This window comes from Bombina bombina, chromosome 7, assembly GCF_027579735.1.
Source record: "Bombina bombina isolate aBomBom1 chromosome 7, aBomBom1.pri, whole genome shotgun sequence".
NCBI lineage: Eukaryota > Metazoa > Chordata > Amphibia > Anura > Bombinatoridae > Bombina > Bombina bombina.
Genome location: NC_069505.1, coordinates 40095854 through 40123837, shown reverse-complemented (window position 1 = coordinate 40123837; position 27984 = coordinate 40095854). Strand labels below are relative to the sequence as shown.

General features: G+C 41.5%; 1 protein-coding gene across 2 annotated transcripts in view; it reads right to left on the bottom strand.

Moving 5' to 3' along the window:
• TRPT1 (tRNA phosphotransferase 1) overlaps positions 1-26580 on the bottom strand; it is a 93165-nt gene extending 66585 nt beyond the window's left edge. For both annotated transcript variants that reach the window (XM_053720060.1, XM_053720061.1), the window contains exon 1: positions 26518-26580. The gene's annotated coding sequence lies outside the window, so the exon portion shown is untranslated. The remainder of the gene's footprint in view (positions 1-26517) is intronic.
• Between the last annotated feature and the right edge of the window lie 1404 nt (positions 26581-27984).

Here is a 27984-nt window from a genome sequence, read left to right as displayed (position 1 = left end):
AAATGTTTAATCTGGGTTTGTTTAACTATAGTTCTCAGAAGCACAATAGGACAGGAATAGCCCTGCTTTAAAACAGAGACTCACACACTAGGGGGTCAATTTATGCGCGCCCCTGTCCGCCGCAGCTCGCCTCTGGCAGCCTGAATTCCCCTGGCGGAGTTTAGCATTGCACACGAGCACTATTTTGCGCTTGCGAGCAATCCTGCCCCCTGCCCGCGCACAGCCAATCACACGTGGACAGGAGCTTGAAATATGCCACCTTACAGGTGGCAAAAGGTTAAGAAAGCAGCGGTCTGATGAAAACCGCTTGTTAAATACGGACAGCAGGTTCTATTGTGGGAACCTGCAGTCGTAGGGGTTGAAAGTCTTGCGAAGTCTTTGATAAATCGACCTCTAGTTATTTCCCAGATCTGTAAAAAAAGAAAGCCTTATATCCCAGGTGTAGTATCCTGTGGTTTGTAAAAGAAAAACATAAATTATGCTTTCCTGATAATTTTCTTTTCTTCTGATGGAAAGAGTCCACAGCTGCATTCCTTACTTGTGGGAATTCAGAACCTGGCCACCAGGAGGAGGCAAAGACACCCCAGCCAAAGACAAATACCTCTCCCACTTCCCTCATCCCCCAGTTATTCTGCCGAGGAAAAGGATCAGTAGAAGCAATATCAGGGTGAAAAGGTGCCAGAAGAACAAAACTTACGCCGCCCCACATAAAACACGGGTGGGGAGCAGTGGACTCTTTCCATCTGAAGAAAAGAAAATTATCAGGTGAGCATAATTTATGTTTTTCTTCATAAATGGAAAGAGTCCACAGCTGCATTCCTTACTTGTGGGAAAACAATACCCAAGCTATAGAGGACACATAATGCTAAAACGGGAGGGTACAAAAGGCAACCCATTCTGGGAGCATCAAGCCTGAAACCACAACCCCAGAAAAAATCCCGCTTTGTCCAAAGCCAGAAAACCTTTGAAAAGGAAACAAGGCCCCAAAGGACACTGACCCGCACGCAGATAGTCCACAAGCTGTACTAGAGCCCGCAAAAACAGACGCAACTGAGCCAACACTCCTCCAGAAGATACCATCGCCCAAAGGATGAACCTCAACCACACACCCCTTCATAGAAAGGGAGACAACCGAAAATGGTCCATGTTCCTCGGAGAAAGAGCTCCCAGACCAGACATAGAAATATAAAAATTTCATGAAAGAAAAGCCAGAGCATCAGAATTGTTTAGACAAAAAATACCCCAGGGAACACCTTGCCCCGTCTGAAGAAAAAACATAATTTATGCTTACCTGATAAATTTATTTCTCTTGTGGTGTATCCAGTCCACGGATCATCCATTACTTGTGGGATATTCTCCTTCCCGACAGGAAGCTGCAAGAGGATCACCCACAGCAGAGCTGTCTATATAGCTCCTCCCCCAACTGCCACTACCAGTCATTCGACCGAAGACAAGCAAGAGAAAGGAGAAACTATAGGGTGCAGTGGTGACTGTAGTTTAAAAATAAAAAACACCTGCCTTAAAATGATAGGGCGGGCCGTGGACTGGATACACCACAAGAGAAATAAATTTATCAGGTAAGCATAAATTATGTTTTCTCTTGTAAGGTGTATCCAGTCCACGGATCATCCATTACTTGTGGGATACCAATACCAAAGCTATAGGACACGGATGAAGAGAGGGACAAGGCAGGCGCTTAAACGGAAACACCACTGCCTGCAAGACCTTTCTCCCAAAAATAGCCTCCGAAGAAGCAAAAGTATCAAATTTATAGAACTTTGAAAAAGTATGAAGCGAAGACCAAGTCGCCGCCTTACAAATCTGTTCAACAGAAGCCTCATTTTTAAAAGCCCATGTGGAAGCTACCGCTCTAGTAGAATGAGCTGTAATCCTTTCAGGAGGCTGCTGGCCAGCAGTCTCATAAGCTAAGCGTATTATACTCCTTAGCCAAAAAGAAAGAGAGGTTGCCGAAGCCTTTTGGCCTCTCCTCTGTCCAGAGTAGACAACAAACAATGCAGATGTTTGACGAAAATCTTTAGTAGCTTGTAAATAAAACTTTAAAGCACGAACCACGTCAAGATTGTGTAAAAGACGTTCCTTCTTTGAAGAAGGATTAGGACACAGTGACGGTACAACAATCTCCTGATTGATATTTTTATTAGATACCACCTTAGGTAAAAAACCAGGTTTGGTACGTAACACTACCTTATCTGCATGAAAAATGAGATAAGGGGAATCACATTGTAAAGCAGATAACTCTGAAACTCTTCGAGCCGAGGAGATAGCTACTAAAAACAGAACCTTCCAGGATAAGAGCTTAATATCTATGGAATGCAAAGGTTCAAACGGAACCCCTTGAAGAACCTTAAGAACTAAATTTAAACTCCAAGGCGGAACAACAGGTTTAAACACAGGCTTGATTCTGACTAAAGCCTGACAAAACACCTGCCAGACCTCAGCCAGACGTTTGTGCAAAAGAATAGACAGAGCAGAAATCTGTCCTTTTAAGGAACTAGCTGACAAACCCTTCTCCAATCCTTCTTGGAGAAAAGATAATATCCTAGGAATCTTGACCTTACTCCATGAGTAACCCTTGGATTCACACCAATGAAGATATTTACACCATATCTTATGATAGATTTTCCTGGTGACAGGCTTTCGCGCCTGTATTAAGGTATCAATGACCGACTCGGAGAAACCACGCTTTGATAAAATCAAGCGTTCAATCTCCAAGCAGCCAGCCGCAGAGAAATTAGATTTGGATGGTTGAAAGGACCCTGAAGTAGAAGGTCCTGCCTCAGAGGCAGAGTCCATGGTAGAAAGGATGACATGTCCACCAGATCTGCATACCAAGTCCTGCGTGGCCACGCAGGTGCTATCAAAATTACTGATGCTCTCTCCTGTTTGATCTTGGCAATCAGACGAGGGAGCAGAGGAAACGGTGGAAACACATAAGCCAGGTTGAAGGACCAAGGCGCTGCTAGAGCATCTATCAGCGCTGCCTTGGGATCCCTGGACCTGGATCCGTAACAAGGAAGCTTGGCGTTCTGGCGAGACGCCATGAGATCCAGTTCTGGTTTGCCCCAACGTTGAATCAACTGTGCAAACACCTCCAGATGGAGCTCCCACTCCCCCGGATGAAAAGTCTGACGACTTAGAAAATCTGCCTCCCAGTTCTCTACTCCTGGGATATGGATAGCTGATAGATGGCAAGAGTGAATCTCTGCCCATTGAATTATCTTTGAAACCTCCAACATCGCTAGGGAACTCCTTGTTCCCCCTTGATGGTTGATGTAAGCTACAGTCGTGATGTTGTCCGACTGAAATCTGATGAACCTCACTGCCGCTAGCTGAGGCCAAGCCTGAAGAGCATTGAATATCGCTCTTAGTTCCAGAATGTTTATTGGAAGGAGTGCCTCCTCCTGAGTCCACGACCCCTGAGCCTTCAGAGAGTTCCAGACTGCACCCCAGCCCAAAAGGCTGGCATCTGTTGTTACTATTGTCCAATCTGGCCTGCGGAAGGTCATACCTTTGGACAGATGGACCAGAGATAGCCACCAGAGAAGAGAATCCCTGGTCTCTTGATCCAGATTTAGTAGAGGGGACAAATCTGTGTAATCCCCATTCCACTGACAGAGCATGCCGAGTTGCAGCGGTCTGAGATGTAGGGGGGCAAACGGAACTATGTCCATTGCTGCTACCATTAAGCCGATAACTTCCATACACTGAGCCACCAAAGGGCGAGAAGTATAATAAAGAACACGGCAGGAATTTAGAAGTTTTGACAACCTGTCCTCTGTCAGGTAAATCCTCATTTCTACAGAATCTATCAGAGTTCCCAGGAAGGAAACTCTTGTGAGAGGGGATAGAGAACTCTTCTTTTCGTTCACTTTCCACCCATGAGACCTCAGGAATGCCAGAACAATGTCCGTATGGGACTTGGCAATTTGGAAATTCGACTCCTGTATCAGAATGTCGTCTAAGGGGCTACTGCTATGCCCCGCGGCCTTAGGACCGCCAGAAGTGACCCCAGAACCTTCGTAAAGATTCTTGGTGCCGTAGCTAACCCAAAGGGAAGAGCCACAAACTGGTAATGCCTGTCTAGGAAGGCGAACCTGAGAAACCGATGATGATCTTTGTGTATCGGAATGTGAAGATAAGCATCCTTTAAGTCCACGGTAGTCATGTATTTTTTTTTTTTTTCAATAATTTTTATTGAGGTTATTCAATTAAAAAGCACAGTAAATATACATCAGTAAAGACAGCATATACAGAATATTGTACAAACATGACAAGGGTATGTATAGCAGTTAATCATGAATATAATTAAGAGTCAAACAAATAGTCTCATATATAAAACTATTGAGCACTAGTAATGAACCTCATTTATAATAAGTAGATATGTGCCCCCAACTCTACAAAAGGCCACTCTTGGACCCATGAAAATATAAGACTCAATAGGGGGACATTAATGATAGGTACAGTCACTTTTGGACCGTAGTAGATAGTAAAGAAACAAAGTAAAATATTCCTATGTCTGCTAATGCAAAATAAAAGTACAGGAAAGATAAAAAACAGGGATATTGACCAAATGTATGGGACATGTAGGTGAATATACTGGTGACAAATCTTTTTTCTAAGCGGACCTCTAGTTCAATTAATATAACTACATATAGAAAAGCTGAAACTTGTGGAAGGGGGGCGCTATCATATCTAAATATCTTCCCTTCGCACGCCACCAAAGTGAAGTAATAACCCTGATTTTAAAGGGGGAAGATGAGCCTACCCACCCTTACAGTCAAGCACCTCTGCCCCAGAGGAAATGTGAAAATATAACAGTGCCCAAGAAAACTCAGGTAATTTGCAAGACATTGCCCCCAACATTGAACATTAATATAGGTTATCTTGTGGAATGTAAGTAATCTGCCAAGGAAAACACTTAGATGAGCACAACAAGATAGAGCAAAATATTTACATTAAAGTCTGAGCAATAGAACATATCATATCAATTAGTGTGTCACAGTGACAAATGTAGATCTATATGCCTATGTACACATGAGTGAAAGCAGGATGTATAGCCATGGTCTTTAACATATAGAGTATTATACCTGCATTACAAGTTAGGCCGGCATCACATTGTATTGTACATTAATGTCCATAAAAATATCCTATGTTAAGTCAAAGGGGAGAAAGAACATATATCCAAACAGGGTTAGTAGTGCTTATGTGTAGTTTTTCTATTCTCAGTGATACAGGGAAAAATACACATTTATATCCATAAGGAATACTGTGAAATAAAGGCGACCATCAAAGGGCTTAGTGAAGTGACCCCAAACACATTATAGACAAGGATTAGACGTGCTTATTGCACCTTAAAGGAAGTTCAGCGTGTGAGTTAAAGTACCGGTCAGTTCAGCTATCCTGCATCGAAACCAGAGAGAGCAGTGTGGGACATGATATAGCATTTTATCCAATGCCAGCCCTCCTTACTGCATCTTCGTTGTTAGAGATCAGGGGTTGTGACCCAAAAAGAAGGAGGACTGTGCGGCGAGTACTCGTTGCCGGTTATGCTGTGGATGTCAGGCTCCAGCACACTTCCCCTTTTAGTGGAGCTTTGAGTGCGATGACTTTGGCCTGCAGATTTAGGCGATACAAGTGCCCCTAGTGTGGCGTCTTTTGATACCAGGTATGGCGAGAGTCCTGAGACCATCCCCCACCCAACTGACTGCACGCCATGGGTCCCCTTAAGTCCGGGGGAAGCAGCAAGTAATTCCGCTATGGCCATGCTCGCAGATCACCCTGCATTCGGCCTCTTTGTGAAAGAGCCTCCTGTTAACTCCCTCTGTCCTGGGGAGCAAGTAGAGGTACTATCTATAGCTGAAGCGTCACCCGCCAGATTGCTCAGGGAATAGTGCTGAGCTGTTCCCGCCAGAGCCTGAGGTGAGAGATCCGGTAGGGTCGGGATGTACGCTTGGGTGTCGGCTACTTTGTCACGTTTCTCTAGGGAAACGTCAGGCACATTGTGTCGGCGGTTAGCTTGCTTAGTAATCTCTCGAACACTGTCAATTTCAGCCGACCAGGTCTGTAATATCCTCTCGTGGTGCTAATCTAGCAGGCGGGTGACAGCCTCAAGTAATATGGTGAAACAGGGCGCCATTTCTCACGAATACAAGTGTACCAATAAATCTTCTCAATCTTCTCTCCTATTTGTCACCTAGTACAAGGATGACATAGCAGACATAGATAGTATAAATGATAGGTGCTTTGTCCAGTGTCTGTGCACTGTTTACCCGGCCTGAAGTAATACCGGGGGGTGTGGGGTGTTGAGAACCTCTCTGTAGTGAGCCTGCCTTAGGCCTCAACGTTCCGGATTGGTTTGCAAAGGTGGAGAACTCTATAAAACATATATTTCAAATCGTCTTCAACTGTAGATTCAATATGTTAAAGTAGTTGAGCTGGATGTTCTGTAAATTCACTGATAATAGGCAGATTAGCAGTGATCCACACTGAGCTACCAATATTGCATCCATTCAAGGTGCTGCCCAGAGACACGCCCCCCACGGTAGTCATGTATTGACCCTCCTGGATCATAGGTAGGATGGTTCGAATAGTCTCCATCTTGAAAGATGGGACCCTGAGAAATTTGTTTAGGATCTTGAGATCTAAGATTGGTCTGAAGGTTCCCTCTTTCTTGGGAACCACAAAAAGATTTGAATAGAAGCCTTGCCCCTGTTCCTCCTTTGGAACTGGGTGGATCACTCCCATAACTAGGAGGTCTTGAACACAATGTAAGAATGCCTCCCTCTTTATCTGGTCTGCAGATAATTGTGAGAGGTGAAATCTTCCTTTTGGGGAAGAAGCTTTGAAGTCCAGAAGATATCCCTGGGACACAATTTCCAACGCCCAGGGATCCTGGACATCTCTTGCCCAAGCCTGGGCGAAGAGAGAAAGTCTGCCCCCTACTAGATCCGTTACCGGATCGGGGGCTGATCTTTCATGCTGTCTTAGAGGCAGCAGCAGGCTTCTTGGCCTGCTTACCTTTGTTCCAGGCCTGGTTAGGTCTCCAGACCGGCTTGGACTGGGCAAAATTTCCTTCTTGTTTTGCATTAGAGGGAGTTGATGCCGCGCTCGTCTTAAAGTTTCGAAAGGCACGAAAATTAGTTTGTTTGGTTCTTAATTTATTAGACCTATCCTGAGGAAGGGCATGACCTTTTCCTCCAGTAATATCAGAAATGATCTCCATCAGTCCAGGCCCGAATAGGGTCTGCCCCTTGAAGGGAATGTTGAGAAGCTTAGACTTTGAAGTAACGTCAGCTGACCAGGATTTAAGCCATAGCGCCCTACGCGCCTGTATAGCAAAACCCGAGTTCTTAGCCGTTAGTTTGGTTAAATGAACAACAGCGTCAGAAACAAATGAATTGGCTAGCTTAAGCGCTTTAAGCTTGTCAAGTATATCATCCAATGGAGTTTCTACCTGTAAGGCCTCTTCCAGAGACTCAAACCAGAAGGCCGCAGCAGCAGTGACCGGGGCAATGCATGGAAGAGGCTGGAGAATAAAACCTTGTTGAATAAACATTTTCTTAAGGTAACCCTGTAACTTTTTATCCATTGGATCTAGGAAAGCACAACTGTCCTTGACGGGAATAGTTGTACGCTTAGCTAGGGTAGAAACCGTTTGCCATAAGTCACGTGTAGCGGCATCTATTGGAAACATTTTCTTAAAAATAGGAGGGGGAGAGAACGGTACACCTGGTCTATCCCATTCCTTAGTAATAATTTCAGAAAACCTTTTAGGTATTGGAAAAACATCAGTGTAAACAGGCACTGCATAGTATTTATCCAATCTACACAATTTCTCTGGCACTATAATGGTGTCACAGTCATCCAGAGTAGCTAAAACCTTCCTGAGCAACACGCGGAGGTGTTCAAGCTTAAATTTAAATGTAGACATATCAGAATCAGGTTGAAGCATCTTCCCTGAGTCAGAAAAATCACCCACAGAAAGAAGCTCTCCTGCCTCAGCTTCTGCATATTGTGAGGGGATATCAGACATAGCTACTAAAGCGTCAGAGAGCTCTGTATTTTTTCTAGTCCCAGAGCTGTCTCGCTTTTCTTGTAACCCTGGTAGTTTGGACAATACCGCTGTAAGGGTATGATCCATAACTGCCGATATGTCTTGTAAAGTAAACGCCATGGGCGCGCTAGATGTACTTGGCGCCACTTGAGCGGGAGTCCCTTGAGCGGGAGTCAAAGGTTCTGACACGTGGGGCGAGTTAGTCGGCATAACTTCCCCCTTGTCAATTTCCTCTGGTGATAAATCTTTTAAAGACAGAATATGATCTTTATAACTTAAAGTAAAATCAGTACATTTGGTACACATTCTAAGAGGGGGTTCCACAATGGCTTCTAAACATAATGAACAAGGAGTTTCCTCTATGTCAGACATGTTTAAACAAACTAGCAATGAGACCAGCAAGCTTGGAAAACACTTTGATAAATGTAAACAAGCAAAAAATAAAAACGGTACTGTGCCTTTAAGAGAAACAAATTTTGTCAGAAATTGAAAAACAGTAATAAAAAGCAGTAAATCTTACGAAATGTTTTACAGTGTGTGTAATAGACTAACAGAGCATTGCACCCACTTGCAAATGGATGATTAACCCCTTAGTTTCAAAACCGGATAAAAAAAAAAAAAGATAAACGTTTTTTAACAGTCACAATAAACTGCCACAGCTCTGCTGTGGCCCTACCTGCCCATACAACGACTTTTGAAGGCACAAAAACCCTTTGTAGAGGTCCTAAGTGTTCAGGGGACTCCTTCAGGGAAGCTGGAAATCTCAAGCTGCAAAAACTACTGCACGATTTAGGCCTGAAATTAGGCCCCTCCCAACCTGTACTCACAGTGAGAGGGCCATAAAAAACTATCCCTAGGCAAAATCTAGCCAGCCATGTGGAAAAAACTGGGCCCCAAAAGTTTTATCACCAATATGTAGAAAAAAACGTTTAAACACTTCCAGCAAACGTTATCTTCTTTTCAGTAATGTGAGAAAGTAATAAGAATATTACCTTTTACAGCAAGCATGATACTAGTCGTTATTAAATCACTGTAATCAGGCTTACCTTAAATAAATCCGGTATTAACAGCATTTTCTAGCATATTCATTTATCTAGAAAAATTTAAACTGCACATTCCTCATAGCAGGAGACCCTGCACGCCATTCCCCCAGCTGAAGTTACCTCATCTCTTCAGTTATGTGTGAGAACAGCAATGGATCTTAGTTACAACCTGCTAAGATGATCAAAAACCACAGGCAGACTCTTCTTCAACTTTCTGCCTGAGGCTAAAACAGTACAACTCCGGTACCATTTGAAAATAATAAACTTTTGATTGAAGATAAACTACATAAATTCACCACATCTCTCTAGCTACTTCCTATCTTGTCGAGAGCTGCAAGAGAATGACTGGTAGTGTCAGTTAGGGGAGGAGCTATATAGACAGCTCTGCTGTGGGTGATCCTCTTGCAGCATCCTGTTGGGAAGGAGAATATCCCACAAGTAATGGATGATCCGTGGACTGGATACACCTTACAAGAGAAACAGACTACAAAGGGAAGTAAATTAAAGCCAGAGAAAGGGTCAAAGACTCACTCATAAATCCCAACCATCATAAATTACACACTAATAACAGTAAGGTACAGCAGACAGCGTGTATTACACACTAATAACAGTAAGGTACAGCAGACAGAGTGTATTACACACACTGATAACAGTAAGGTACAGCAGACAGCGTGTATTACACACACTGATAACAGTAAGGTACAGCAGACAGCGTGTATCACACACACTGATAACAGTAAGGTACAGCAGACAGCGTGTATCACACACACTGATAACAGTAAGGTACAGCAGACAGCGTGTATTACACACACTGATAACAGTAAGGTACAGCAGACAGCGTGTATTACACACACTAATAACAGTAAGGTACAGCAGACAGCGTGTATTACACACACTAATAACAGTAAGGTACAGCAGACAGCGTGTATTACACACACTAATAACAGTAAGGTACAGCAGACAGCGTGTATTACACACACTAACAACAGTAAGGTACAGCAGACAGCGTGTATTACACACACTAACAACAGTAAGGTACAGCAGACAGCGTGTATTACACACACTAACAACAGTAAGGTACAGCAGACAGCGTGTATTACACACACTAACAACAGTAAGGTACAGCAGACAGCGTGTATTACACACACTAATAACAGTAAGGTACAGCAGACAGCGTGTATTACACACACTAATAACAGTAAGGTACAGCAGACAGCGTGTATTACACACACTAATAACAGTAAGGTACAGCAGACAGCGTGTATTACACACACTAATAACAGTAAGGTACAGCAGACAGCGTGTATTACACACACTAATAACAGTAAGGTACAGCAGACAGCGTGTATTACACACACTAATAACAGTAAAGTACAGCAGACAGCGTGTATTACACACACTAATAACAGTAAAGTACAGCAGACAGCGTGTATTACACACACTAATAACAGTAAGGTACAGCATGCAGCGTGTATTACACACACACTAATAACAGTAAGGTACAGCATGCAGCGTGTATTACACACACACTAATAACAGTAAGGTACAGCAGACAGCGTGTATTACACACACTAATAACAGTAAGGTACAGCAGACAGCGTGTATTACACACACTAATAACAGTAAGGTACAGCAGACAGCATGTATTACACACACTAATAACAGTAAGGTACAGCAGACAGCGTGTATTACACACACTAATAACAGTAAGGTACAGCAGACAGCGTGTATTACACACACACTAATAACAGTAAGGTACAGCAGGCAGCGTATATTACACACACTAATAACAGTAAGGTACAGCAGACAGCGTGTATTACACACACTAATAACAGTAAGGTACAGCAGACAGCGTGTATTACACACACTAATAACAGTAAGGTACAGCAGACAGCGTGTATTACACACACTAATAACAGTAAGGTACAGCAGACAGCGTGTATTACACACACTAATAACAGTAAGGTACAGCAGACAGCGTGTATTACACACACTAATAACAGTAAGGTACAGCAGACAGCATGTATTACACACACTAATAACAGTAAGGTACAGCAGACAGCGTGTATTACACACACTAATAACAGTAAGGTACAGCAGACAGCGTGTATTACACACACTAATAACAGTAAGGTACAGCAGACAGCCTGTATTACACACACACTAATAACAGTAAGGTACAGCAGGCAGCATGTATTACACACACTAATAACAGTAAGGTACAGCAGACAGCGTGTATTACACACACTAATAACAGTAAGGTACAGCAGACAGCGTGTATTACACACACTAATAACAGTAAGGTACAGCAGACAGCCTGTATTACACACACACTAATAACAGTAAGGTACAGCAGACAGCGTGTATTACACACACTAATAACAGTAAGGTACAGCAGACAGCGTGTATTACACACACTAATAACAGTAAGGTACAGCAGACAGCGTGTATTACACACACTAATAACAGTAAGGTACAGCAGACAGCGTGTATTACACACACTAATAACAGTAAGGTACAGCAGACAGCGTGTATTACACACACTAATAACAGTAAGGTACAGCAGACAGCGTGTATTACACACACTAATAACAGTAAGGTACAGCAGACAGCGTGTATTACACACACTAATAACAGTAAGGTACAGCAGACAGCGTGTATTACACACACTAATAACAGTAAGGTACAGCAGACAGCGTGTATTACACACACTAATAACAGTAAGGTACAGCAGACAGCGTGTATTACACACACTAATAACAGTAAGGTACAGCAGACAGCCTGTATTACACACACTAATAACAGTAAGGTACAGCAGACAGCGTGTATTACACACACTAATAACAGTAAGGTACAGCAGACAGCGTGTATTACACACACTAATAACAGTAAGGTACAGCAGACAGCGTGTATTACACACACTAATAACAGTAAGGTACAGCAGACAGCGTGTATTACACACACTAATAACAGTAAGGTACAGCAGACAGCGTGTATTACACACACTAATAACAGTAAGGTACAGCAGACAGCGTGTATTACACACACTAATAACAGTAAGGTACAGCAGACAGCGTGTATTACACACACTAATAACAGTAAGGTACAGCAGACAGCGTGTATTACACACACTAATAACAGTAAGGTACAGCAGACAGCGTGTATTACACACACTAATAACAGTAAGGTACAGCAGACAGCGTGTATTACACACACTAATAACAGTAAGGTACAGCAGACAGCGTGTATTACACACACTAATAACAGTAAGGTACAGCAGACAGCGTGTATTACACACACTAATAACAGTAAGGTACAGCAGACAGCGTGTATTACACACACTAATAACAGTAAGGTACAGCAGACAGCGTGTATTACACACACTAATAACAGTAAGGTACAGCAGACAGCGTGTATTACACACACTAATAACAGTAAGGTACAGCAGACAGCGTGTATTACACACACTAATAACAGTAAGGTACAGCAGACAGCGTGTATTACACACACTAATAACAGTAAGGTACAGCAGACAGCATGTATTACACACACTAATAACAGTAAGGTACAGCAGACAGCGTGTATTACACACACTAATAACAGTAAGGTACAGCAGACAGCGTGTATTACACACACTAATAACAGTAAGGTACAGCAGACAGCGTGTATTACACACACTAATAACAGTAAGGTACAGCAGACAGCGTGTATTACACACACTAATAACAGTAAGGTACAGCAGACAGCGTGTATTACACACACTAATAACAGTAAGGTACAGCAGACAGCGTGTATTACACACACTAATAACAGTAAGGTACAGCAGACAGCGTGTATTACACACACTAATAACAGTAAGGTACAGCAGGCAGCGTGTATTACACACACTAATAACAGTAAGGTACAGCAGACAGCGTGTATTACACACACTAATAACAGTAAGGTACAGCAGACAGCGTGTATTACACACACTAATAACAGTAAGGTACAGCAGACAGCGTGTATTACACACACTAATAACAGTAAGGTACAGCAGACAGCGTGTATTACACACACTAATAACAGTAAGGTACAGCAGACAGCGTGTATTACACACACTAATAACAGTAAGGTACAGCAGACAGCGTGTATTACACACACTAATAACAGTAAGGTACAGCAGACAGCGTGTATTACACACACTAATAACAGTAAGGTACAGCAGACAGCGTGTATTACACACACTAATAACAGTAAGGTACAGCAGACAGCGTGTATTACACACACTAATAACAGTAAGGTACAGCAGACAGCGTGTATTACACACACTAATAACAGTAAGGTACAGCAGACAGCGTGTATTACACACACTAATAACAGTAAGGTACAGCAGACAGCATGTATTACACACACTAATAACAGTAAGGTACAGCAGACAGCGTGTATTACACACACTAATAACAGTAAGGTACAGCAGACAGCGTGTATTACACACACTAATAACAGTAAGGTACAGCAGACAGCGTGTATTACACACACTAATAACAGTAAGGTACAGCAGACAGCGTGTATTACACACACTAATAACAGTAAGGTACAGCAGACAGCGTGTATTACACACACTAATAACAGTAAGGTACAGCAGACAGCGTGTATTACACACACTAATAACAGTAAGGTACAGCAGACAGCGTGTATTACACACACTAATAACAGTAAGGTACAGCAGACAGCGTGTATTACACACACTAATAACAGTAAGGTACAGCAGACAGCGTGTATTACACACACTAATAACAGTAAGGTACAGCAGACAGCGTGTATTACACACACTAATAACAGTAAGGTACAGCAGACAGCGTGTATTACACACACTAATAACAGTAAGGTACAGCAGACAGCGTGTATTACACACACTAATAACAGTAAGGTACAGCAGACAGCGTGTATTACACACACTAATAACAGTAAGGTACAGCAGACAGCGTGTATTACACACACTAATAACAGTAAGGTACAGCAGGCAGCGTGTATTACACACACTAATAACAGTAAGGTACAGCAGACAGCGTGTATTACACACACTAATAACAGTAAGGTACAGCAGACAGCGTGTATTACACACACTAATAACAGTAAGGTACAGCAGACAGCATGTATTACACACACTAATAACAGTAAGGTACAGCAGACAGCGTGTATTACACACACTAATAACAGTAAGGTACAGCAGACAGCGTGTATTACACACACTAATAACAGTAAGGTACAGCAGACAGCGTGTATTACACACACTAATAACAGTAAGGTACAGCAGACAGCGTGTATTACACACACTAATAACAGTAAGGTACAGCAGACAGCGTGTATTACACACACTAATAACAGTAAGGTACAGCAGGCAGCGTGTATTACACACACTAATAACAGTAAGGTACAGCAGACAGCGTGTATTACACACACTAATAACAGTAAGGTACAGCAGGCAGCGTGTATTACACACACTAATAACAGTAAGGTACAGCAGACAGCGTGTATTACACACACTAATAACAGTAAGGTACAGCAGACAGCGTGTATTACACACACTAATAACAGTAAGGTACAGCAGACAGCGTGTATTACACACACTAATAACAGTAAGGTACAGCAGACAGCGTGTATTACACACACTAATAACAGTAAGGTACAGCAGACAGCGTGTATTACACACACTAATAACAGTAAGGTACAGCAGACAGCGTGTATTACACACACACTAATAACAGTAAGGTACAGCAGACAGCGTGTATTACACACACTAATAACAGTAAGGTACAGCAGACAGCGTGTATTACACACACTAATAACAGTAAGGTACAGCAGACAGCGTGTATTACACACACTAATAACAGTAAGGTACAGCAGACAGCGTGTATTACACACACTAATAACAGTAAGGTACAGCAGACAGCGTGTATTACACACACTAATAACAGTAAGGTACAGCAGACAGCGTGTATTACACACACTAATAACAGTAAGGTACAGCAGACAGCGTGTATTACACACACTAATAACAGTAAGGTACAGCAGACAGCGTGTATTACACACACTAATAACAGTAAGGTACAGCAGACAGCGTGTATTACACACACTAATAACAGTAAGGTACAGCAGACAGCGTGTATTACACACACTAATAACAGTAAGGTACAGCAGACAGCGTGTATTACACACACTAATAACAGTAAGGTACAGCAGACAGCGTGTATTACACACACTAATAACAGTAAGGTACAGCAGACAGCGTGTATTACACACACTAATAACAGTAAGGTACAGCAGACAGCGTGTATTACACACACTAATAACAGTAAGGTACAGCAGACAGCGTGTATTACACACACTAATAACAGTAAGGTACAGCAGACAGCGTGTATTACACACACTAATAACAGTAAGGTACAGCAGACAGCGTGTATTACACACACTAATAACAGTAAGGTACAGCAGACAGCGTGTATTACACACACTAATAACAGTAAGGTACAGCAGACAGCGTGTATTACACACACTAATAACAGTAAGGTACAGCAGACAGCGTGTATTACACACACTAATAACAGTAAGGTACAGCAGACAGCGTGTATTACACACACTAATAACAGTAAGGTACAGCAGGCAGCGTGTATTACACACACTAATAACAGTAAGGTACAGCAGACAGCGTGTATTACACACACACTAATAACACACACACTAATAACAGTAAGGTACAGCAGACAGCGTGTATTACACACACACTAATAACAGTAAGGTACAGCAGACAGCGTGTATTACACACACTAATAACAGTAAGGTACAGCAGACAGCGTGTATTACACACACTAATAACAGTAAGGTACAGCAGACAGCGTGTATTACACACACTAATAACAGTAAGGTACAGCAGACAGCGTGTATTACACACACTAATAACAGTAAGGTACAGCAGACAGCGTGTATTACACACACTAATAACAGTAAGGTACAGCAGACAGCGTGTATTACACACACTAATAACAGTAAGGTACAGCAGACAGCGTGTATTACACACACTAATAACAGTAAGGTACAGCAGACAGCGTGTATTACACACACTAATAACAGTAAGGTACAGCAGACAGCGTGTATTACACACACTAATAACAGTAAGGTACAGCAGACAGCGTGTATTACACACACTAATAACAGTAAGGTACAGCAGACAGCGTGTATTACACACACACTAATAACAGTAAGGTACAGCAGACAGCGTGTATTACACACACTAATAACAGTAAGGTACAGCAGACAGCGTGTATTACACACACACTAATAACAGTAAGGTACAGCAGACAGAGTGTATTACACACACTAATAACAGTAAGGTACAGCAGACAGCGTGTATTACACACACTAATAACAGTAAGGTACAGCAGACAGCGTGTATTACACACACTAATAACAGTAAGGTACAGCAGACAGCGTGTATTACACACACACTAATAACAGTAAGGTACAGCAGACAGCGTGTATTACACACACTAATAACAGTAAGGTACAGCAGACAGCGTGTATTACACACACTAATAACAGTAAGGTACAGCAGACAGCGTGTATTACACACACTAATAACAGTAAGGTACAGCAGACAGCGTGTATTACACACACTAATAACAGTAAGGTACAGCAGACAGCGTGTATTACACACACTAATAACAGTAAGGTACAGCAGACAGCGTGTATTACACACACTAATAACAGTAAGGTACAGCAGACAGCGTGTATTACACACACTAATAACAGTAAGGTACAGCAGACAGCGTGTATTACACACACTAATAACAGTAAGGTACAGCAGACAGCGTGTATTACACACACTAATAACAGTAAGGTACAGCAGACAGCGTGTATTACACTCCACTAATAACAGTAAGGTACAGCAGACAGCGTGTATTACACACACTAATAACAGTAAGGTACAGCAGACAGCGTGTATTACACACACTAAATAACAGTAAGGTACAGCAGACAGCGTGTATTACACACACTAATAACAGTAAGGTACAGCAGACAGCGTGTATTACACACACTAATAACAGTAAGGTACAGCAACAGCGTGTATTACACACACTAATAACAGTAAGGGTACAGCAGACAGCGTGTATTACACACAAACTAATAACAGTAAGGTACAGCAGACAGCGTGTATTACACACACTAATAACAGTAAGGTACAGCAGACAGCGTGTATTACACACACTAATAACAGTAAGGTACAGCAGACAGCGTGTATTACACACACTAATAACAGTAAGGTACAGCAGACAGCGTGTATTACACACACTAATAACAGTAAGGTACAGCAGACAGCGTGTATTACACACAAATAACAGTAAGGTACAGCAGGCAGCGTGTATTACACACACTAATAACAGTAAGGTACAGCAGACAGCATGTATTACACACACTAATAACAGTAAGGTACAGCAGACAGCGTGTATTACACACACTAATAACAGTAAGGTACAGCAGACAGCGAGTATTAAACACACTAATAACAGTAAGGTACAGCAGACAGCGTGTATTACACACACTAATAACAGTAAGGTACAGCAGACAGCGTGTATTACACACACTAATAACAGTAAGGTACAGCAGACAGCGTGTATTACAACAAACTAATAACAGTAAGGTACAGCAGAAAGCCTTGTATTACACACACTAATAAATTAGTAAGGTACAGCAGACAGCGTGTATTACACACACTAATAACAGTAAGGTACAGCAGACAGCGTGTATTACACACACTAATAACAGTAAGGTACAGCAGACAGCGTGTATTACACACACTAATAACAGTAAGGTACAGCAGACAGCGTGTATTACACACACACTAATAACAGTAAGGTACAGCAGACAGCGTGTATTACACACACTAATAACAGTAAGGTACAGCAGACAGCGTGTATTACACACACTAATAACAGTAAGGTACAGCAGACAGCGTATTACACACACTAATAACAGTAAGGTACAGCAGACAGCGTGTATTACACACACTAATAACAGTAAGGTACAGCAGACAGCGTGTATTACACACACTAATAACAGTAAGGTACAGCAGACAGCGTGTATTACACACACTAATAACAGTAAGGTACAGCAGACAGCGTGTATTACACACACTAATAACAGTAAGGTACAGCAGGCAGCCTGTATTACACACACTAATAACAGTAAGGTACAGCAGACAGCGTGTATTACACACACTAATAACAGTAAGGTACAGCAGACAGCGTGTATTACACACACTAATAACAGTAAGGTACAGCAGACAGCGTGTATTACACACACTAATAACAGTAAGGTACAGCAGACAGCGTGTTATTACACACACTAATAACAGTAAGGTACAGCAGGCAGCGTGTATTACACACACTAATAACAGTAAGGTACAGCAGACAGCGTGTATTACACACACTAATAACAGTAAGGTACAGCAGACAGCGTGTATTACACACACTAATAACAGTATGGTACAGCAGACAGCGTGTATTACACACACTAATAACAGTAAGGATACAGCAGACAGCGTGTATTACACACACTAATAACAGTAAGGTACAGCAGACAGCGTGTATTACACACACTAATAACAGTAAGGTACAGCAGACAGCGTGTATTACACACACTAATAACAGTAAGGTACAGCAGGCAGCGTGTATTACACACACACTAATAACAGTAAGGTACAGCAGACAGCGTGTATTACACACACTAATAACAGTAAGGTACAGCAGACAGCGTGTATTACACACGTAATAACAGTAAGGTACAGCAGACAGCGTGTATTACACACACTAATAACAGTAAGGGTACAGCAGACAGCATGTATTACACACACTAATAACAGTAAGGATACAGCAGACAGCCGTGTATTACACACACTAATAACAGTAAGGTACAGCAGACAGCGTGTATTACACACACACTAATAACAGTAAGGTACAGCAGACAGCGTGTATTACACACACTAATAACAGTAAGGTACAGCAGACAGCGTGTATTACACACACTAATAACAGTAAGGTACAGCAGACAGCGTGTATACACACACACTAATAACAGTAAGGTACAGCAGACAGCGTGTGTATTACACACACTAATAACAGTAACGGTACAGCAGACAGCGTGTAGTACACACACAAATAACAGTAAGGTACAGCAGACAGCGAGTATTACACACACTAATAACAGTAAGGTACAGCAGACAGCGTGTATTACACACACAAAAACAGTAAGGTAAAGCAGACAGCGTGTATTACACACACTAATAACAGTAAGGTAACAGCAGACAGCGTGTATTACACACACTAATAACAGTAAGGTACAGCAGACAGCGTGTATTACACACACTAATAACAGTAAGGTAACAGCAGACAGCGTGTATTACACACACTAATAACAGTAAGGTACAGCAGGCAGCGTGTATTACACCACACTAATAACAGTTAAGGTACAGCAGACAGCGTGTATTACACACACTAATAACAGTAAGGTACAGCAGACAGCGTGTATTACACACACTAATAACAGTAAGGTACAGCAGACAGCGTGTATTACACACACTAATAACAGATAAGGTACAGCAGACTGCGTGTATTACACACACTAATAACAGTAAGGTACAGGCAAGGCAGCGTGTATTACACACACTAATAACAGTAAGGTACAGCAGCAGCGTGTATTTACACACAACTAATAACAGTAAGGTACAGCAGCAGCGTGTATTACACACACTAATAACAGTAAGGTACAGCAGACAGCGATGTATTACACACACTAATAACAGTAAGGTACAGCAGGCAGCGTGTATTACACACACTAATAACAGTAAGGTACAGCAGACAGCGTGTATTACACACACTAATAACAGTAAGGTACAGCAGACAGCGTGTATTACACACACTAATAACAGTAAGGTACAGCAGGACAGCGTGTATGTACACACACTAATAACAGTAAGGTACAGCAGACAGCGTGTATTACACACACACTAATAACAGTAAGGTACAGCAGACAGCGTGTATTACACACACACTAATAACAGTAAGGTACAGCAGACAGCGTGTATTACACACACTAATAACAGTAAGGTACAGCAGACAGCGTGTATTACACACACACTAATAACAGAAGTACAGTGTAACAGTAAGGGTACAGCAGACAGCGTGTATACACACACTAATAACAGTAAGGTACAGCAGACAGCGTGTATTAATACACGCTAATAACAGTAAGGTACAGCAGACAGCGTGTATTACACACACTAATAACAGTAAGGTACAGCAGACAGCGTGTATTACACATAATAACAGTAAGGTACAGCAGGCAGCCTGTATTACACACACTAATAACAGTAAGGTACAGCAGACAGCGTGTATTACACACACTAATAACAGTAAGGTACAGCAGACAGCGTGTATTACACACACTAATAACAGTAAGGTACAGCAGACAGCGTGTATTACACACACTAATAACAGTAAGGTACAGCAGGCAGCGTGTATTACACACACTAATAACAGTAAGGTACAGCAGACAGCATGTATTACACACACTAATAACAGTAAGGTACAGCAGGCAGCGTGTATTACACACACTAATAACAGTAAGGTACAGCAGACAGCGTGTATTACACACACTAATAACAGTAAGGTACAGCAGACAGCGTGTATTACACACACACTAATAACAGTAAGGTACAGCAGACAGCGTGTATTACACACACTAATAACAGTAAGGTACAGCAGACAGCCTGTATTACACACACTAATAACAGTAAGGTACAGCAGACAGCGTGTATTACACACACTAATAACAGTAAGGTACAGCAGACAGCCTGTATTACACACACACTAATAACAGTAAGGTACAGCAGACAGCGTGTATTACACACACTAATAACAGTAAGGTACAGCAGACAGCCTGTATTACACACACACTAATAACAGTAAGGTACAGCAGACAGCGTGTATTACACACACTAATAACAGTAGGTACAGCAGACAGCGTGTAATACACACACTAACATCAGTAAGGTACAGCAGGCAGCGTGTATTACACACACTAATAACAGTAAGGTTCAGCAGGACAGCGTGTATTACACACACACTAATAACAGTAAGGTACAGCAGGCAGCGTGTATTACACACTAATAACAGTAAGGTACAGCAGGCAGCGTGTATTACACACAACTAATAACAGTAAGGTACAGCAGGCAGCGTGTATTTACACACACTAATAACAGTAAGGTACAGCAGACAGCGTGTATTACACACCACTATAACAGTAACGGTACAGCAGACAGCGTGTATTACACACACTACTAACAAGTAAGGTACAGCAGAACAGCGTGTATTACACACACTAATAACAGTAAGGTACAGCAGAAAGCGTGTATTACACACACCTAATAACAGTAAGGTACAGCAGTACAGCGTGTATTTCCATCACTAATAACAGTAAGGTACAGCAGACAGCGTGTATTACACACACACTAATAACAGTAAGGTACAAGCAGACAGCGTGTATTACACAACTATAACAGTAAGGTACAGCAGACAGCGTGTATTACACACACACTAATAACAGTAAGGTACAGCAGACAAGCGTGTATTACACACACACTAATAACAGTAAAGGTACAGCAGACAGCGTGTATTACACACCACTAATAACAGTAAGGTACAGCAGACAGCGTGTATTACACACACTAATAACAGTAAGGTACAGCAGACAGCGTGTATTACACACACTAATAACAGTAAGGTACTGCAGACAGCGTGTATTGACACACACTAATAACATTAATGAACAGCAGACAGCGTGTATTACACACACTAATAACAGTAAGTACAGCAGACAGCGTGTATTACACACACTAATAACAGTAAGGGTACAGCAACCAGCGTGTATTACACACACAAATAACAGTAAGGTACAGCAGACAGCGTTGTAATACACAGCACTAATAACAGTAAGGTACAGCAGGACAGCGTGTATTACACACGCAATAATAACAGTAAGGTACAGCAGACAGCGTGTATTACACCACACTAATAACAGTAAGGTACGAGCAGACAGCGTGTATTACACACTACTAATAACAGTAAAGTAGAGCAGGACAGCGTGTATTACACACACTAATACACGAAGGTACAGCAGACAGCGTGGTATTACACACACTAATAACAGTAAGGTACAGCAGACAGCCTGTATTACACACACACTAATAAATGTAAGGTACAGCAGACAGCGTGTATTACACACACTAATAACAGTAGGTACAGCAGACAGCCTGTATTACACACACTAATAACAGTAAGGGGTTACAGCAGACAGCGTGTATTACACACACTATTAACAGTAAGGTACAGCAGACCAGCGTGTATTACACACACTAATAACAGTAAGGTACAGCAGACAGCGTGTATTACACACAACTAATAACAGAAGGTACAGCAGACAGCGTGTATTACACACACTAATAACAGTAAGGTATCAGCAGACAGCGTGTATTACACACACTAATACAGTAAGGTACAGCAGACAGCGTGTATTACACACACTAAAAACAGTAAGGTACAGCATGACAGCGTGTATTACACACACTAAATAACAGTAAGGTACAGCAGACAGCGTGTAATTACACACACTAATAACAGTAATGGTACAGCAGCCAGCGTGTATTACACACACTAATAACAGTAAGGTACAGCAGACAGCGTGTATTACACACACTAATAACAGTAAGGTACAGCAGACAGGCGTGTATTACACACACTAATAACAGTAAGGTACAGCAGACAGCGTGTATTACACACACTAATAACAGTAAGGTACAGCAGACAGCGTGTATTACACACACTAATAACAGTAAGAGTACAGCAGACAGCGTGTATTACACACACTAATAACAGTAAGGTACAGCAGACAGCGTGTATTACACACACTAATAACAGTAAGGTACAGCAGACAGCGTGTATTACACACACTAATAACAGTAAGGTACAGCAGACAGCGTGTATTACACACACTAATACACAGTAAGGTACAGCTGAACAGCGTGTATTACACACACTAATAACAGTAAGGTACAGCAGACAGAGTGTATTTACACACACTAATAACAGTAAGGTGTACAGCAGACAGCGTGTATTACACACACTAATAACAGTAAGTTACAGCAGACAGCGTGTATTACACACACTAATAACAGTAAGGTACAGCAGACAGCGTGTATTACACACACTAATAACAGTAAGGTACAGCAGACAGCGTGTATTACACACACTAATAACAGTAAGGTACAGCAGACAGCGTGTATTACACACAGGTACAGCATGCAGCGTGTATTACACACACACTAATAACAGTAAGGTACAGCAGACAGCGTGTATTACACACACTAATAACAGTAAGGTACAGCAGACAGCGTGTATTACACACACTAATAACAGTAAGGTACAGCAGACAGCGTGTATTACACACACTAATAACAGTAAGGGACAGCAAGCAGCCGGGTATACACACACTAATAACAGTAAGGTACAGCAGACAGCGTGTATTCACACACACTAATAACAGTATGGTTCTGTCAAGCAGCCGTGTATTACACACACTAATATCAGTAGTACAGGCAGACAGCTGTAGTACACACACTAATAACAGTAGGTATCAGCGAGACAGCGATTTTACACACACACGAATAACAGTAAGGACTGCAGACAGAGTGTATTACACACACTAATAACAGTAAGGTACAGCAGACAGCGTGTATTACACACACTAATAACAGTAAGGGTACAGCAGACAGCTGTATTACACACACTAATAACAGTAAGGTACAGCAGACAGCGTTATTACACACACTAATAACAGTAAGGTACAGCAGACAGCGTGTATTACACACACTAATAACAGTAAGGTACAGCAGACAGCGTGTATTACACACACTAATAACAGTAAGGTACAGCAGACAGCGTGTATTACACACACTAATAACAGTAAGGTACAGCAGACAGCCTGTATTACACACACTAATAACAGTAAGGTACAGCAGGCAGCGTGTATTACACACACTAATAACAGTAAGGTACAGCAGACAGCGTGTATTACACACACTAATAACAGTAAGGTACAGCAGACAGCGTGTATTACACACACTAATAACAGTAAGGTACAGCAGACAGCGTGTATTACACACACTAATAACAGTAAGGTACAGCAGACAGCGTGTATTACACACACTAATAACAGTAAGGTACAGCAGGCAGCGTGTATTACACACACTAATAACAGTAAGGTACAGCAGACAGCGTGTATTACACACACTAATAACAGTAAGGTACAGCAGACAGCGTGTATTACACACACTAATAACAGTAAGGTACAGCAGACAGCGTGTATTTACACACACTAATAACATAAGGTACAGCAGGCAGCGTGTATTACACACACTAATAACAGTAAGGTACAGCAGACAGCGTGTATTACTCACACTAATAGAAGTAAGGTACAGCAGCACGCGTGGATTTTAATTTACACACAACTAATAACAGTAGGTACAGCAGACTAGCAGTGTATTACAGCACAGCTAATAACAGTAAGGTACCGCAGAACAGCGAGTAGTACTCTACACTAATAGTCCGTAAGGTACAGCAGGCAGCGTGTATACACTCACTAATAAACAGTAAGGTACAGCGTAGACAGAAATGCGTTGTGATTACCAACACTAATAACAGTAATGGGGGGACAGCAGAACAGCGAGTATTACACACACTAATAACAGTATAGGGTACTGCAGACAGCGTGGTATTACACACACGTAATAACTAGTATGGTACAGCATGACAGCGTGTATTACACACACTAATAACAGAAGGTACAGCAGACAGCGTGTATTACACACGACTATTAACAGTAAGGGTACAGCAGACAGCGTGTATTACACACAATATAACAGTAAGGTACAGCAGGACAGCGTGTATTACACACACTAATAACAGTAAGGTACAGCAGACAGCGTGTATTACACACACTAATAACAGTAAGGTACAGCAGACAGCGTGTATACACACACACACTAAAAACAGTAAGGGTACAGCAGACAGCGTGTATTACACACACTAATAACAGTAAGGTACTGCAGACAGCGTGTAATTACACACACTAATAACAGTAAGGTACAGCAGACAGCGTGTATTACACACACTAATAACAGTAAGGTACAGCAGACAGGCGTGTATTACAACACACTAATAACAGTAAGGTACAGCAACAGGCGTGTATTACACACACTAATAACAGTAAGGTACAGCAGACAGCGTGTATTACACACACTAATAACAGTAAGGTACAGCAGACAGCGTGTATTACACACACTAATAACATAAGGTATCAGCAACAGCTTGTATTACACTACACTAATAACAGTAATGTACAGCAGACAGCGTGTATTACACACACACTAATAACAGTAAGGTACAGCAGACAGCGTGTATTACACACACACTAATAACAGTAAGGTACATCAGACAGCGTGTATTACACACACACTAATAACAGTAAGGTACAGCAGACAGCGTGTATTACACACACTAATAACAGTAAGGTACAGCAGACAGCATGTATTACACACACTAATAACAGTAAGGTACAGCAGACAGCGTGTATTACACACACTAATAACAGTAAGGTACAGCAGACAGCGTTGTATTACACACACTAATAACAGTAAGGTACAGCAGACAGCGTGTATTACACACACTAATAACAGTAAGGTACAGCAGACAGCATGTATTACACACACTAATAACAGTAAGGTACAGCAGACAGCGTGTATTACACACACACTAATAACAGTAAGGTACAGCAGGCAGCGTGTATTACACACACTAATAACAGTAAGGTACAGCAGACAGCGTGTATTACACACACACTAATAACAGTAAGGTACAGCAGGCAGCGTGTATTACACACACTAATAACAGTAAGGTACAGCAGGCAGCGTGTATTACACACACTAATAACAGTAAGGTACAGCAGACAGCATGTATTACACACACTAATAACAGTAAGGTACAGCAGGCAGCGTGTATTACACACACTAATAACAGTAAGGTACAGCAGACAGCGTGTATTACACACACTAATAACAGTAAGGTACAGCAGACAGCATGTATTACACACACACTAATAACAGTAACAGTAAGGTAGTGGTACAGCAGGGACACAGAGGGACCACAATGCATTGCAAACATAAGAGCTAATAGAGGACAAGCACGGGGTGGAGATAATGATTTGCAATTATATAAACTAAAATAGCAGAATATTTCAATAAGGTTTCCTTACCCCTGAACTGTTGCATGGAGATGCAAGTACTTCCTGGTTACATATTCTATTGCATGATGGGAGTTGTAGTTTAAACTGCTGAGAGCGATTTATACTGTGTGGATATGGCTAAGGATGTAGTAAGTTGCAGTGTTATCTAACAACCAGGTAGTATGCTTCTTCTCTAAATCCCAGTAATATATTCATACAGATATATCATTATTTTATATGAAAAAATACGCTTTTATTATAGTACAAATGGAGCTTGCAAAAGAAAAAACTTTCCAGGTGACTTTTTATATCAAATTGACATCAATCTCTTGATCTTTTTTGTTCAAGCAAAGCTTATATTGGCTCCTCTGAATAAGTCAAGGGATGGGGGTGGGGTTTGGATATTGAAAAAACAGCTAAAACGATTTTAAAGGGACAGTCTACTCCAGAATCTTTTTTGTTTAAAAATATAGATAATCCCTTTATTACCCATTTCCCAGTTTTGCATAACCAACAGTTATATTAATACACTTTTTACCTCTGTGATTTCCTTGTATCTAAGCCTCTGCAAACTGTCCCCTTATTTCAGTTCTTTTGACAGACTTGCATTTTAGCCAATCCATGCTGACTCCTAGGTAACTCCATGGGATTGAGCACAATGTTATCTATATGGCACACATGCACTAGAATTGTCTAGCTGTGAAAAAAACTGTCAAAATGCACTGAGATAAGAGGTGGCCTTAAGGGGCTTAGACAGCATATGAGCCCACTTATCTTTCAACAAATAATACCAAAAGAATAAAGCAAATTTGGCGATAAAAGTGAGTTGCAAAGTTGTTTAAAATTGCATGCCCTTTATGAATAATGAACGTTTAACTTTGACTAGACTGTCCCTTTAATTTGTTCTAAAAATATTCAGATTGGCTGATACGTTATTCTATAGCAAGACAACAGAATTGTTTGTGATTACAAGGTTCTTACTTAAAAATGTTAAACTGCTGCTCTTTTATAGACATTCTACAGACAATTAGCGTGTCATGTTCCTTTAAATCACTGCACTATGTACTACTGGCAGCCAAGGGGGTACAACCACTGCTTTGTGTGTTTTATGATAGCTAAGGAAAGTAAAACCACAGTTTTGTTGCTGGCAAGGAATGGAATAATGTCACTGTTGGGCTTTTAATATACTGTACATATGCGGCCAAATGCAAAGAAAACATGGCGGCCAACTGAGTAAATATATACAATGACTGCCTGAGATGTTTGCAGCAGAAGTATATCCCACTTAGCTCTTAACAATAAGTCAAGGCAATTTCATATGAAGAATGTTTATGGTGAGGGGTAAAAAGAGCCTCAGAACCCCCAAAATAGCTCCAATGCTGAGAGGTATTTGTCATTGTTATGACAGTTAGCAGCTGGAAGGACACAGGGCAACTTGTAGGGGATACCCCACCCCCCTGAAGTTGCTCTTGTGCGTCAGGTGATCACTGTAAAAGG